Raw genomic sequence first — 14,936 nt, 5'->3', positions numbered from 1 at the left:
TGTGTAATCTGTTCAGGAAAGAAAAAATCTCCTCAAAGGAGTATATTTAAATAGATCATGTATTCCTGGATGATGTTTGTTTTTTGTCTTTTTGTCATCTTCAAGTTTTTTGTGTAAGTAGTATCAGTAAATTTTTACGTGCATGTTTCTGACAGACTAGTGACAGTAGTACAGTACCAACAAAAGATAAAAGCAAAAACATACATAAATAAAGTACATAGAATACATCCTTTTACATTTAATACAGCTTATGTGTGCAGCATATACTTTATGTGTATATGTGTGTGTATGCACAGTATAAATATAAGATTGTAAGGTTTATCTGTCTGTCACACAAAAACTCACAAATCCCTGGCATTCAAACCTTAATTTTGATGTCAGTCGACAGCTTAAGCCATGACACATTCAACATGTCCCATGGTTTTGGTGATTGTGAGATGGCAGAATTAAATTTGGGCTTCAAGCACCCCTCTCTGCTGGCACAGATGTGGTAGCATGCCTAATATTACACAATATGCATGGGCATATGCACCAATGTGTTCCTCACAAAAAGTACAGCTGATTGGTCACAACATTGGTATAACACAACTTGTTCTTAAAGTCCTTTGCACAGCTGTCAGAAACATGGAAGCGAGCCGGCCAGGCGCCCTTGTGTAATACCTCACATATTCCAGACACGATAAGTCTGGCCAACTGAGCACACTGCTGCTCTGACATGGACACAATCCTTCAATTACAAAGCAGCCGCAATAAGCAGGGATGATGAAACAGCATACAGAGATGAGGTGGAACGGCTGTCTGCATGGTGTGAAGACAACAATCTATCTCTCAGTGTTGACAAGACAAAAGAGATAATCGTCGACTTTAGAAAATCACATCCTGCCCACATCCCACTCAGAATTAACGGTTTAGATGTGGAGACTGTTAGGAGTACCAAGTTCCTCGGTGTGCCCATAACTGAGGAACTTACGTTGACACATACCACCTCTTCACTAATCAAGAAATCCCAGCAGAGACTACACTTCCTGAGGCTGCTGAAGCAAGCAAGTCTTCCCCCTTCCATCCTCACCATGTTCTACAGAGGCACCATTGAGAGTGTTCTGACCAGCTGCATCGCTGTCTGGGATAGTGAAGACAGTAGAGAACATTATTGGGGTGCCTCTCCCTTCAATATAGGAAATATTTTACAAACGCTGTGTCCGCAAGGCCTGCAGCATTATGCAGGACCCCTTACACCTCTCACATGGACTTTTCACACTTCTGCAATCCAAGAGAAGATACTGCAGCATCAAAACCAGATCTGCCAGGCTGCAGGAAAGTTTTTACCCCCAAGCTATTAGACTCCTTAACACCATGCTGTCCCCTGGGATCTTCCACACTGCCTCAACCACCTCTAAAAACAGAACTTTTATACATGCAAGCCACTTTCCTGCAAAGACGAGTGTGCATGTAGAGAAGAACTGAAAATCTCATACTGACCTTTAAGTATTTGACACACTTGACATCCTTCTGCTGTGAAACATTCTGACCTGTCATTGTTTACACATGTCTTAAACAACTATTATCATACACTGATAATTTCTGTATTATCTACTGTATATCTATTATATATTATTTATTTATTATATTACATATCTATTGACTATATTTATGTATCTAGATTGCAAATACCATACATTGCATCAATGTTCATATTGCTAACTACACGTCAATATTGCTGCTACTTCTTTGTCTTGTCTTTGCACAATGTCTTGTCTTGTTTGTGTTTTAATTTTAAATTTACATTTTAATTCTATTTTTAATTTATTATTTGCACGTCATGTTGTTACACTGTGGACCCTGAACTTCGCAATTTCGTCTATCTGTATACTTGTATATGGTTGAGATGACAATAAAGTTCACTTTGACTTTGATAATACTTGACAATACTTGCTCGCTCCCACACAGCACTGGCAGGTAAGGCCAAAAGCGTGCAATGTCCTACATCTCTAGTGCATTCAGTGATACCGAGCGAGGGCACCGCATGTTGGACACAACACCAGCTTTGCCAACTGCAGACCCTCACAATAATCTAGACAGAGTGACCAGGACTGTTTCCTTTTTGTCAGAGGTACCTGCATCACCTGCTCTCATGAACCTTCACACCACATCCAAGAAGGTATGGGAAAGACACTATATAGATAAAATGTGTTATTTTTATTATTAATGTATATGAAATACAATAGCAGGTGCTGACGGCAACTTGTGTTACACAGACAGGCTGAACCTCTTTTTTGCTAACGTGATTCACACATCTGTTTACATGCCCCAAGTACTTACTGCCTTCGACTGTCAACCATGGTGGTGGCACACTTCTCATTGTGACCTTAGTTCATGGGTGTCTTGATGGACACAATCATACACTCTCCCTGTGAAATTCACTGCTCAGAGTGAACACACCAACAAACAGAAGAAAATCAACATCACCGAATAATCATCAAGTCTACTTGACACACTTTATCACATAAAAAAAGCGTGAACAAAGCAATGCCAGAAAGAACACCAACAGGTACTAACACTGTACACCGGCAAGCCCAATGCAGGAAATGGTTCACCGCTGAACAACGGCAGACTAAAAGACAAAACTGCCACACAATGCAAAGAAAGATGTAAGCCTGAATGTAGAGCCATAGAGAAATATGTTGACACTGTTGCTCAACAATAGCCCAGATTGAGCCCACAATAAAGACTAAGACCCCAATAAACATACTCGCATGTCTCTCTGGATACAAACCAATCTTCCACCACTTGCCACTTAGGCCCAATTACAAACATTGCACTTACAGCTCTGTATCAATATTTGTTAGATAAACACTACTTGGACCACTTCAGTCAGCTATGTCCTCACTGTGAGGCCTATTTTTCCACAGGGAAAACAAAACACTTACCAAAAATACCACAGATGCTTAAAGACAGTATCACTTCCACAGGAAGTACAACATAGATCAGAGTGGACCCCAGTTTTTTTACAGCTAATGTGGGTGGTCTTCTTTAAAATATGATAGAAATAGACCAATAGAGATAGTACTTTTATTGATTTAAAGTAATTAATAAATTTTCCTTTTTTGGTTGTAATTTTTGGCTTTCATGCCATCTTTTTGGCCAGTTTTCTTCTTTCAATGAATCAACTTTAAATCAACTATGCAACATTAATAAATACGTTAATACTACTGTTGTTGAGATCCTGTTCGACCCACTTCGCACAACAGCAATGTTGTTATAACACATAGTACCTCAAGCACATTCTTGATTTGCCTCATCTTTGTTTTTCATCTTCTTTTTTCAATGAAACACTTATTTTTGCCCTTGCACATACTGTAAATGCCTCTGAATGGTTTTTACATTCCTCTTTATTTGAGGACCCGCACATACACATGGTATTCAACAACTCCTTATGTTTTCCATCCATTCCAGCCTCTATTGATACTCCTGCACAACTTGAAGCCTACATCGTCAAAATTCATATTCAAGTTTATCATTGTAATGGTGGACTGCATCCCTTTCAGTTGCTATTTATTTGAGAACAGGAAGTCCATGTGTGCCACTAATGTATAGTGCATGTGTAGCTCTATGAAGTATGTATATCCATCTTAATAAAAGGACGAGTGTCTGTGTATCTGTGCATTTGTTTGGTTGGTATGTCTCTGTTATATGCAATTTGGTATGGAATTCATACAAGAATTACTAGTGTTTGCAATGTGCCATCTGTTGGAATGAAAAATGGCATGCATTTTATTAGTACATGCATTACAAAATACAAGCTAATAGATTGGTTACTGCAAACATTAATGCTGAACCTGCTGAGTTCTACCGTGGATACTGAAGCATGGAGAAAATTGGGGTAGGTTCTGATGGAAGCTATTCACAATACACTTTTGCTACCCATTACCATCGACACATAATTTTGTGTATTGAAAATCAACTGAGCTCATAACAACACATCCCATCCTAGATCCCGGGGGGCTAGGAGAGCCTAGTTAGGACCAGCAGAGAAGAGAGGGTCAGGCGAATGCGCCAGTAGGTTCACCTATGGAAACCTTGTCATGACCTTTATTTCCTGTAGATAGTCAAGTTTGTTCTTCTTTTTGGCTCTCCACCAGAGACCATGAGTAACCTTGTCAGATCTGATCTGAGGATTTCATTAAACCATCCACTCGGTAGCAGCGATGGGCGGTGTGTGCAAAGGGCTGTGCAAGGATTTGCTCAATGTGAGTTTATGATACCCACACACTGTGAATTTCAAATCATGGGGAACAGTTGAAAGCCCCCATGTAATGCATCATTACAATTACAGTATAACTAAAACAAACCGCAAAATTAATAATTAATTATGACATAATACTCATGTGCTCAGCAACAGAGTGATGAGGACCGTGAATGGACCTGGTTCACTGCTGGTAAATGCACTTACTGTCAGAGTCACAAAGAAAATAAAAATAACTAAACCGACAATAACCAGTCCTGACACAAATAATATGTTACACTTAGCTTGTATTAAATAATCATTCAGCGTGTCATCCACATCAGGCTTTGTTTAGAAAACCCACCTGGAATTCGGCAGCAGTGGTTAGGACATTTGCTGTTTCTCTTTCTCTTAGCTGAACTCCTCTCTACTCCAGGCATTATCCTCTCCAGGGACCTCATTTATAAAACTTTGTGTGGATTTGAGTGAGAAATATGCGCACGCCAAAAAAACAGAAAAATATGTATGCCAAAAAAAAAAAATCAGATTTATTAAATCTCGGGTATGCACATCACTATGCAATTACCATTTGTAAATCACAATCGGCTAGTAAATACTGTATGCATACGTGAACATGTCTTGAATGCTGAAACATCCAAATATGGAACCTGCTAATTCATCTTCATTCACATGCAATCATGATGCTGCAGAACTTCATTTCCTGGTACAGTTGCCTCCCTCCTGACATGTCAAGTCCTCACCACCTGGATTGAATAGTATCTGGTTGTGCTCTGCAACTGAGAGCACAATGTCATGTGTAGTATTATAGTGCCTCATATCTGCACTCTGGAGGTTCAGGAAGGGTCTAAGGCGCCATGATCTGAGCCGGTATATATTTCCTCTAGGGGTTTTTAGCTCCCTAGTTGGAATAAGTTCTTTTGCAATTGTGGCGTTTTAAGTAACCCGAAACTATATAGATATAATATTAAAAGGCGATAGTGATATGGCAATAAGAAATCACATAAGAGAAAATAACTTAGCTTTCTTTAATGACGATTTACGCAGCATTACAGACAAAGGAAGCCATAGCAAGACAAATAACAAGATTGTGATCTTGATGTATACAGTCTGCCATTTTCCGTCGCTGTGCTGAAAGGATTTTCAGGACTGATGACATTATCACCCATCCGTCCATTGGCTTCGAGGTGTTTGGGTGCTGTCCAAGTCTTTTACACTGTTTTCTCCACGTGCAGGCCCTTTCTTAGGTTCCAAACAAGGCAAGGAGAGGATTCCATTTCATCTCTAACATACAGAAATAGTACAGTGCCAATTTTCGTAGCTGTCCCCTTCTCTCTTCAAATGCTTGCCTAGCAGTTCTAAATGCTGAGAGCCATTCTGTGTGCTAAATCTGGCCTGTACATGTGAATGGATTTATAAAATAATTTTTGTACAGAGCACAGTGACATTAAACTTATATTCTGATTACAGTATAGCCGCTATCACATGGCAAATGTAATGATGTGGTTCGCTGTTAGTGGTTCAGCCAGTTATGTTACCAACAAGCCAGCCACCACATACAGTACCATTAAATTAATCAAAGCTATTTTACCTCAAAATAATTGAATCACGGGTTCACTCAGGTCATTTAGACGCGGTGTTTGCCATTCACATCTTGGATGACTTGTGCATTAATGGAATGTAACTGCTTACAGTTAACAAAAGCCGCTTCATTCTCCTTAGGTGCCCTTATTGCAATATGAATAGCGCTGCAACTAATGATTATTTTGGTAGTCGACTAATTGTTCAATTTATTTTTCGATTAGTCACGGTTATTTCATGCCTGACTATTTTGATGCCTGCGACCTGTGGTTGCACATCCTGTGCTGGGCTCAAGTGCATGTCTTACCTAATCTGCTCACATCTGTCCACCTGTGAATGTCACCCTGATGTCTCTGCATTAACACGATTGAAATTAATAATAATCAAATTAAAATAACAACCAGTGAAACATATGAATTTGAAAATAAGCAGATGTTTTTATATTAGTGTGACCATCACAATAAAAAAGAAATACACTAAACAATACAAACTATAGTGCATGTAGTCTTTAAACAAAAAAAGTGCATTTAACCTAACCAAAAAATACATTCTTAAAAAGAAACGTTTTTCATATTTTAGTAATAAATGACAAAATGTAGACATAAATTATATAATGTGTAAAGCCTGAAGTGCAAAGATCAAATAAACACTTTCACAAAAGGCTCAAAGATGATACAATAGCTTCCGTGGCGCAGCGGTAGGAATTGCTGACTTATAATCAAGAGTCCCCCAGTTTGATCCTGACTGCCTCGTATATTTACCATTTTGAGTAGTGAGTTGCTCTTATTGTTAATATTATACAATAAACACATACATTTGATTTGCATCTGTAACAGCCACCGTAAATGTATAGTACTTATAAAAGTTACCCTTTTTTTTCATTTATTCTCTCAGTCACGATCACTATACATACTACTCTGTTACTTTTTATCCTGAAACTGGGAATAACTGTAGATGTGAGTGGTGTTTTGAGACAATCGAACTGGAAATTCTCTGATCTGGATGGATAAAAGCTGACATACAAACGCTGGTGAATCTGCCTTATTCGTATCTCATTGTCACTTGATTTTTTTATTCAATTTTATTGAGTGTTCCTGGTTACGCTGTATTAGTATGCACCTTATGGCCCATGATGTCAAAGCCACACTGACAAAAAAACAGAGACATAGGTATATATGATATTTGGAATTATTCATTTTATGACCTTATAGTACATTTCGGAAAACATTGTGGCACGGATGCAACATTATTCATATTAATTCGTGTACCTTCTTGCGGTTGTAATCAGTGACCACTTTTTTTTTTCCCCTGACCTTGCCCAGTCTGCACAGGACTCCAGGACATGCAGAGGAAAGAATGTTCCTCTGCAAGGTGAGCCATGAACGCTCTTCTTTTCCTAGTGGACCCCATACATGCCTTGGACAGTACATGTGCTTTGATCGCTGCCAGGTCAAGCTTGTTATAGCACAAGCAACTGCCACCTGCGTGCTCCTGCTAGCACTGAATAAGCTCACGCCTTCTGGTGTCAGCGCGCAGCACCGGGAAAAAAAAAGAAAGAGACAAAAATATGTGACATTTTGAAGAAATCATTGTATGACCTGAATTGTACCAATCAGAAAACATCATCACACTAATGCAATATTATTTGAAAACGAACAGATCGGGTGGAAATTTGTTACTTGTAAAAGTTAAAAATTTTTCACTTTTATTCTCCTAATCCCCCGTGACCCTGTGTTCGGAATCAGCGGGTTGGACAATGGATGGATGGATGGATATTCTCCTAATCTGATCCTAACTAACTAACTAACAGTGCCAGCATAAATTCTCAAGAGACAGCGGCATCACAGCTCCAGGATGCTTGCGTTTCAGATGCTCATGCATTGCGGTGGTGCTGCCGTGAAAAGAAAGCTCCGCTTTGCATAATCTGCATTCAACTTTTTTTTCTTTTTCGGTGAAGTGCTGTCTCAATTTTTTTCCATCTCCTTCCCATTCCTGTATGTGACACGCCATTGCAACCACGTTTATTTTCCTCTACATTCTTCTTCTCCTCAGACGTTCTTCGTTGGTAGGACTGTGTGCAGTCTTGACAAACAATAACAAACGATACTACTCCCAGATGTTCATGTAGTGCATTGCAGTTACAAAAACCAATGTGGTTCTTTGTGACTGAAGCCCCTATTGAAGATTCTGTTTATGACGCGTCGACAATAAAAAATCTGTGTCGACGATTTTTGTAGTCGATGTCGTCGATTACGTCGACTAAACATTGCAGCCCTAAATATGAGTAGAGTCAATTTGTTCTGATTACAGAACCAAACACTGCTGAAAATTGCTTTTTTATGTTGGCATAAACCTGTTATGTTTTATGTATATACATCCCCATCATACGGAAACTGTAACATGTAACTCCTTCTCAGCCAGCTAACAGCTTCCAACACAGCAGGCATCATGGAGTGAAGCTTCGCTGAGATATCCCTGAAATGTTGGGCAGCTCCCTGAGAAGTGACAAAGGTAGCTGATATAAACTGATAAAAATTCTAAAAATTTCCTCAGTGCAGATACATATCATTGCCCTTTCAAAAGAGAACTGACATAGATCCTGCACATTATATTCAGCACTTTTGAGATGTAATATATTTGTCTCATCAACACACATTATAAGAACATCTCAGTGCAATGAATTATAATGCATATGATTTGTCATTTAGCCAGTTTGACTCCATTTCCCTGCTCGACCAAGGGTGTCGTCATTTCCCAGGTCCTCCGAAATGTTACATACACATGGGTCATGGTTGCTGTAAATATACACAAGCTTTCATATTTAGTTTTCTTTTATAAATCCGACATTTGTGCGGCAAGATATGTATGCACAAAAAGAGCATTATAAATAAAGCCACAGGTATGCGATCAGAGGTAGAAAGTTATAGAGGATCACAGTTCAAAAATCCCAGTACTGAGTGGGTCTGCATTTATGATGTCCCGTTATGTCTGAGGTTTGTGTGTGTGGGATTTTCAAGTGCCAAGTGGTGGTAATACTTTTTTGTAATTTCATCATTATATTATTTTAGTAGAAGAAGTCAGACATGTTTGATTAAGAGCACCACCCCAATTTTCTAGAAATCTCTTGAAACAAAGAACTTTCTTGGTGTTTATCCTGGCAGAGCCCCAGAAATACCTTTTTTTAAAGGCTTCTAAAGAATGTAAGTATAAAAGGAATTCATAATAGGTAGAAGTGAAAAAAGTGTATAGTGTATATGAAAGAGTAATATTTCATAAGCAAGTAATATTTCATAAGCAAGTTATGTATAATGGGAGCAAAGTTTATTGAATACACAGGCTAGAGTGACATAATGAATACAAAATCACCATGAAATATGCTCAGGCTTTGTTTATTTTTTGTTCTGAAAGTTATTTGTTTATGTTCTTGGAGCATGTAAATAACAAAAAAGAGAATAGCATGTTGGATTTACTTCAAGCAAAATTTTTAGCAGTTTGTTATGACCAGCATTACAGGGAACATCTATTTAATTGCTTGTAATCAGCAGAAGCTCTAGCATAACAAGCTATACAATAAAATAATGGAACACCTTAATTTGGTTTGTGGCTGTATGTATATATAAGATACATTCAGTAGTCCTGTCCTTTTTCTTTTTCTGTTAGTGAAGGCTGATAGAAAGCAAGGGGCTACCAAAAATATCTTGAAGTACTGCTGATATTACTGAAAATGAAAAAAAACTATGCTCAATTTTAGATTAACATCTGTTTTTTTTTTTTTTTTTTTTGCTTTTTATCACAGCTAATTTGCATGCAAGCAGTGCCTTGCTGTGACAAAACAAAAATGGCTTGAATATGAAATTGAACATTGTATGTGACTAAAATAATCAATCTTTAACAGAAAGTGAGTTTTCAGCCTCCACCTACCACAAAGAAAATGTGCTGAAACAAAAATCATAAATAGCACATGATTTCACACATTGTTAAAAGACAACCATGCTGCCCGCATGTGTTGTTTGCTCACAGATTTCCTTGACATGAGAGCTCAGTTTATATACAGACAGAACCCCAATCACCTAGTGAATATGCAAACTATTTATTAATGTATTATTTACAAAAACATGTTTATTTACGTTCATTTATGGCCTTGTATCCTGTAAAATATATGTTGTTACAGTATTTAATGCTTGTATTGAAACTAATGTAATCACAGAATTATACTTTTGTCCTTCTTGTATGACTTCTCTGGCACAGCCAGTAGCATGTTTGGAACAAGTGAAACTACTATACTTACAGTTTAATTGCCTATTGCATATGAAAACAAAATACAAATGCCTAGAGAGGAGGCCTCAGGTGTGTGATGACAAGGACATTTTTATCATTGTGTGGGGCTCTGCACAAATTGGTGATGAACAAGCTGCTCTAAGGCAGCTCTAGGAGCTTGACCATTTAAATAGTTGGTGTAATAATCCAGTGCATAATGAAGGTAAGGCTCACTGGAGGCAGTATTAACTTTATTGTAATATAATTATTATTCTAATTATTATAAATATATCTTGTATATAAACGTCTGTGACAGAAGTGAGAGGTGAAGTCGGGGTAACGACTCCACCTCTGAGGAAACAGAAAACTTGCTTAGCCGCTAATAACACAAGCAGGGCCAGCACATCAGCAAAACGAAACCTCAGAAGAAAGACAAATTCGCTTAGCCACTAACATCGGCAAAACGGTATCCCTTTTACTTTTCCTCCCGCCGCTAATACACAAGTAAGGCGAGCACTTCTGCAAAACGAAACATCTGAAGAAAGACAAAGTCACTTAGCCGCTAACACCGGTGAAACGGTATCCCTTTTACTTTTCCTCCTGCCGCAAATGCACAAACGATGCGAACACTTCAGCAAAATGAATCCTCCTAGGAGAGAGATGCGCCCAGAGTAGTTTCTTTCAATTACCTGATATCTCTACATTTCAAATTTTTTTCTGACGATTTCAATGGTTTCCAGGACCCCGGGCTTCTTACAGCATGGGCTTACACAGCTACTATATATATATATATATATATATATATATATATATATATATATATATATATATATATATATATATATATACTGTATAAAATTTATATATTATTAATAGTATAACTTAATTATAACTTTAGTATGATTCCCAGTTGTGAACCCACAACTGGCTTCACTTTGGTATTTGTAATGTCTACCTATTGCCTGACATAAGGGAGTCTGAAGGTAGAAGATATCTCACAGGGTGATCAATGGGGCTATCTTAGTGTATCTGAGGTATATTGTATTATAAATAACGTAAATGAACATCTTAATTGAGTGAATTTAGTCATTTTCTTAAGACATCTATTGTCAAACTTTCCTAATCCAAGTCAGTTGTGCAGGTTGATAAACGCCATCCTGGCAGCATCAAATGCAAGGCATTATTCAATTCTGTATGTGGTGCCACTACATCACAGAGGACATTCACATAATAATAATAATAATTCATTACATTTATATAGCGCTTTTCTCAGTACTCAAAGCGCTATCCACACATACAGTATGCAGCCAATTTATAGGCACCAGCTAAGCCAACCAAACCATACCAGTTTGTTTTTGGGATATGAGAGAAGAAATGGAAGACCAGACAGATGTTGGGAGAACATGTGAACTCCAAACTCTCAGTACCTGGGCCATAACTTTATTTGCAAGGCGGAAGTGAGTTACTATGGCACCCTAAAGGAATCACTTGTAAGAAGTTTTCTGTACATTTGAATTACTTGTGCACATCAAGGTAGCTTAGTGCTATCTGAACAATATCTGAATAAGGTTTGTTTGCTGTTCTCTTCAAAGACTACATGATCTTCTAACATCTGCTCAGACAGGTCTCATTTAATTTTTTTATGAATTGTATAGCTTTATAATTTATTATTAGGAACAGCAATTTGAATATTCAATCTATTGAATAAGTTATTTTGCTTCCTTTAAAAATTCAGAAATTGTGTGTATGGCACTCATTACAATGGACCTCTATTGCTTTTCCTTCTTGAGTATAATAATTGCTTTTTCTGGAAAAAAAGAGTTTCCAGATATTAACAGCATAAAAACATTATTCCATTAAATCACCTGGGACCTCGTGCATAAGGGCGTTCATAGAATTCGCACTGTAACATGACATAAGCACAAAAGCGGAAATGTGCTTACGCACAAAAAAATCCAGATGCATAAATCTGCGCGAATGCCAACTTCCACGTTCTTCCGCTACATAAATCCCGGTCAGCGTGTAAAGTAACACACGTGCACGTGCCTGCTGTCCCGCCCCAACTCCTCCCAGAATTACGCCTCTTTGAATATGCAAATCAATATAAATAGCCCTTAAGATCAGCCTTCTGTGAAAAGACAATGGCAAAAGCACGAGAGAAAATAAAAGGATTTCAGCGAATACCAAGTGGAGGCAAAGAAAAACGTACTATTTGTTGGTTTAAACAGTGGTATAAACAACAAAAGGAAGTTGATTGAATGACATAGCATGTTGGAGAAACTCGAAAGCTCAAGTTCACAAAGTCTCACAGTGCCCGAAATAAAAAAGAAGTTGTCACATATCAAAGTCGCCGTGCAAAGGCTAGTCATAGCCCACCATCTGAGTGTCATATGAAAGCTTATTAGGCTACAGAGAAAAAAAATAGGCACACAGTGAGGAAAAAAGCATGAAATGTCAACTTTAATCCCTAAATTTCCACTTTAATCACGTAGTTTATTTTGTCATTAAAATAGAACATCATAAACTTCATCTTAAAATAGTTTAATGTTTAGTTTCTTAGCTGCTTATCAATCCATACAACCCCATCTGACACAGCTGTTTTCACATAAATAAAAGTGTACTTTTATTCAAGACTATAACCGAAGAATAAAGAAAGCAAGTTACAGTTGGTGGTTGATACGACAGCTTGCGTGGTGCAATGCTAAGAACTGCTGATTTCAAGTGACGGTGAGATACGAAGAAGGCAGCTTCGCCAGCGTTTGTGTGTCAGAACCCTTTTGGTGGGGGGGTGGGGGGGGGGGGCGGTAGCATGCATCGTGGTACACTGCAGACCTATAGCGTGTCTTTATGTCAGATGGGGTTGTATGGATTTATTCTGAATGCCACTGTGAGAATGAAAAGTGAATTAAAAAAAAAAAAAAAAAAGCTAACCTTTACCAGTATCATAAGTTACACCGGCTGTTACAGACTGAAATCAAATTTATGTTGTTATTCTAAAATTGTAAGAATAAGAGCAGTTCATTTCTCGAAGTGGAGCCGTGCGGGATCGAACTTGCCACCCTCTGATCCCCAGTCAGGAGCTGATACCATTACGCCACCGCGGCGGTTGTAGTAAGAATGTCAATGTGGCATGCTAACGCGGCTTATTTTTTTGTGCAGCTATATTTTCGAATAAAAGCGCACGTGTTCTCTTATTTGTACCTTTTGTGAAAGTGTTTCTTTGATATATGGACTTCAGGCTTCATACGTTATATAGTTTATGCCTACATTTTGTCATTTACTATTAGAATATGAAAAACGTTTCTGTTTTAAAAATGTGCTTGCACAGACTACTATAGAAACGGAACACACATGAAATGCGTGTATTCCAAATAACGCTATATTATTTCCACTGTAAAACTCCACTTCAATCCCAGAAAATCAAATCAAGGCACGCCATGAGCTAGGAGAAATTCGTTCTAAGTCGGTGGGGGGATGGAATAGCTGGCTGCTAGTAGCTTTTGTTTATCAGCACATTTAGATGACAAAGGACTCTGGCGGAGAGGTGCAAACGGATCTAAGACGCGATTTAAGGTGGGACGGATTTACGAGTTTTTTCGTAGGCTCTGGTAATTCTAGTGTTAAATATGCGAAGCACCGGCGGCACAAAGCTGTTGAAGGCGGCAGCTCACACCCCCTCTGTCAGGAGCAGGGTGAGAGAGAGAGACAGAGAGAGACAGAGAAAAACAAAACAGTGAAAAATCAATACGTGTCCTTTGAGCTTTTAAGTATGTGAAGCACCGTGCAGCATGTCGCTTCACGAAGCAGCTGCACACAGAAGGTAGCAATGTGAAGATAATCTTTCAGCATTTTTAGACGAGCGTCCGTATCGTCTAGGTGTGCGAACAGCCCCCCTGCTCACACCCCCTACGTCAGGATCAGAGAAAGTCAGCGCAAGAGAGACAGAGAAAAGTAAGTTGGGTATCTTCTCAGCCATCTGCCAATAGCGTCCCTTGTATGAAATCAACTGGGCAAACCAACTGAGGAAGCATGTACCAGAAATTAAAAGACCCATTGTCCTCAGAAATCCGCGAACCAGCAAAAAATCTGCGATATATATTTAAATATGCTTACATATAAAATCCGCGATAGAGTGAAGCCGCGAAAGGCGAAGCGCGATATAGCGAGGGATCACTGTATACCGATAATTCTCTTTCTGATCAGCTGCTGTACAGCTGTGATTCCCACTCAGATATAGTGATATAAATACTCCGAATGGTACAGTGAGAGTAATATGGAAAAAGATTATCCGCTGTGGCAACCCCTAACGGGAGCAGCTGAAAGAAGAGGTGCAGTGAGAGTAACAATGCTAAAGCAGCTATTGTATTTAGAACAGTTTGACCATTCTGTGGACCAGTATATTGTTACAATCAGATGCATTAAACTAATAAACAATATGTGGTTAATTTCAGTGTATTTATAAAGCCGCGTCAGGGATGTGGATCTAAAAAAGAAAGGGTAAACACACAGGAACAGTAGCACTGCTTTGACACTGGGTGCCGCCAGTCTGCAAAACTGAGCGCAGAATTTATGTACGCCAGGGTATGAGCTACCATGAAAATGTGCATGGCTTTACTCCAAGTTTAGGTTTTATACATCGCGATTTGAACGTGGAAACATTCTTACACAATATTTTTGTTTGTACGCACCGTTTATACATGAGGCCCCTGGAGAGTATAAGAATGCTAACACATGTTCAAACAATTATTGTCAGATTTTCAGGGCTTAAAAGTAGAGATTATTTTGTTTAAAATGTTAACCATTGCATCATTCTTGTAAAACGCTTCAGGGACTGTAAAACATTTTAAAATATTATGTA

General features: G+C 38.4%; 1 protein-coding gene across 2 annotated transcripts in view; it reads left to right on the top strand.

Moving 5' to 3' along the window:
* Window positions 1-14,936, top strand: part of tcerg1l (transcription elongation regulator 1 like) — a 669,172-nt gene that overhangs the window by 543,760 nt on the left and 110,476 nt on the right. The gene's annotated exons all lie outside the window — the stretch shown is intronic.

The sequence above is a fragment of the Erpetoichthys calabaricus genome, chromosome 2, assembly GCF_900747795.2.
Source record: "Erpetoichthys calabaricus chromosome 2, fErpCal1.3, whole genome shotgun sequence".
NCBI classification, from domain to species: Eukaryota; Metazoa; Chordata; class Cladistia; order Polypteriformes; family Polypteridae; genus Erpetoichthys; species Erpetoichthys calabaricus.
Note: the sequence above shows the minus strand (reverse complement) of the source record. Positions and strands in the feature narration are given on the sequence as shown.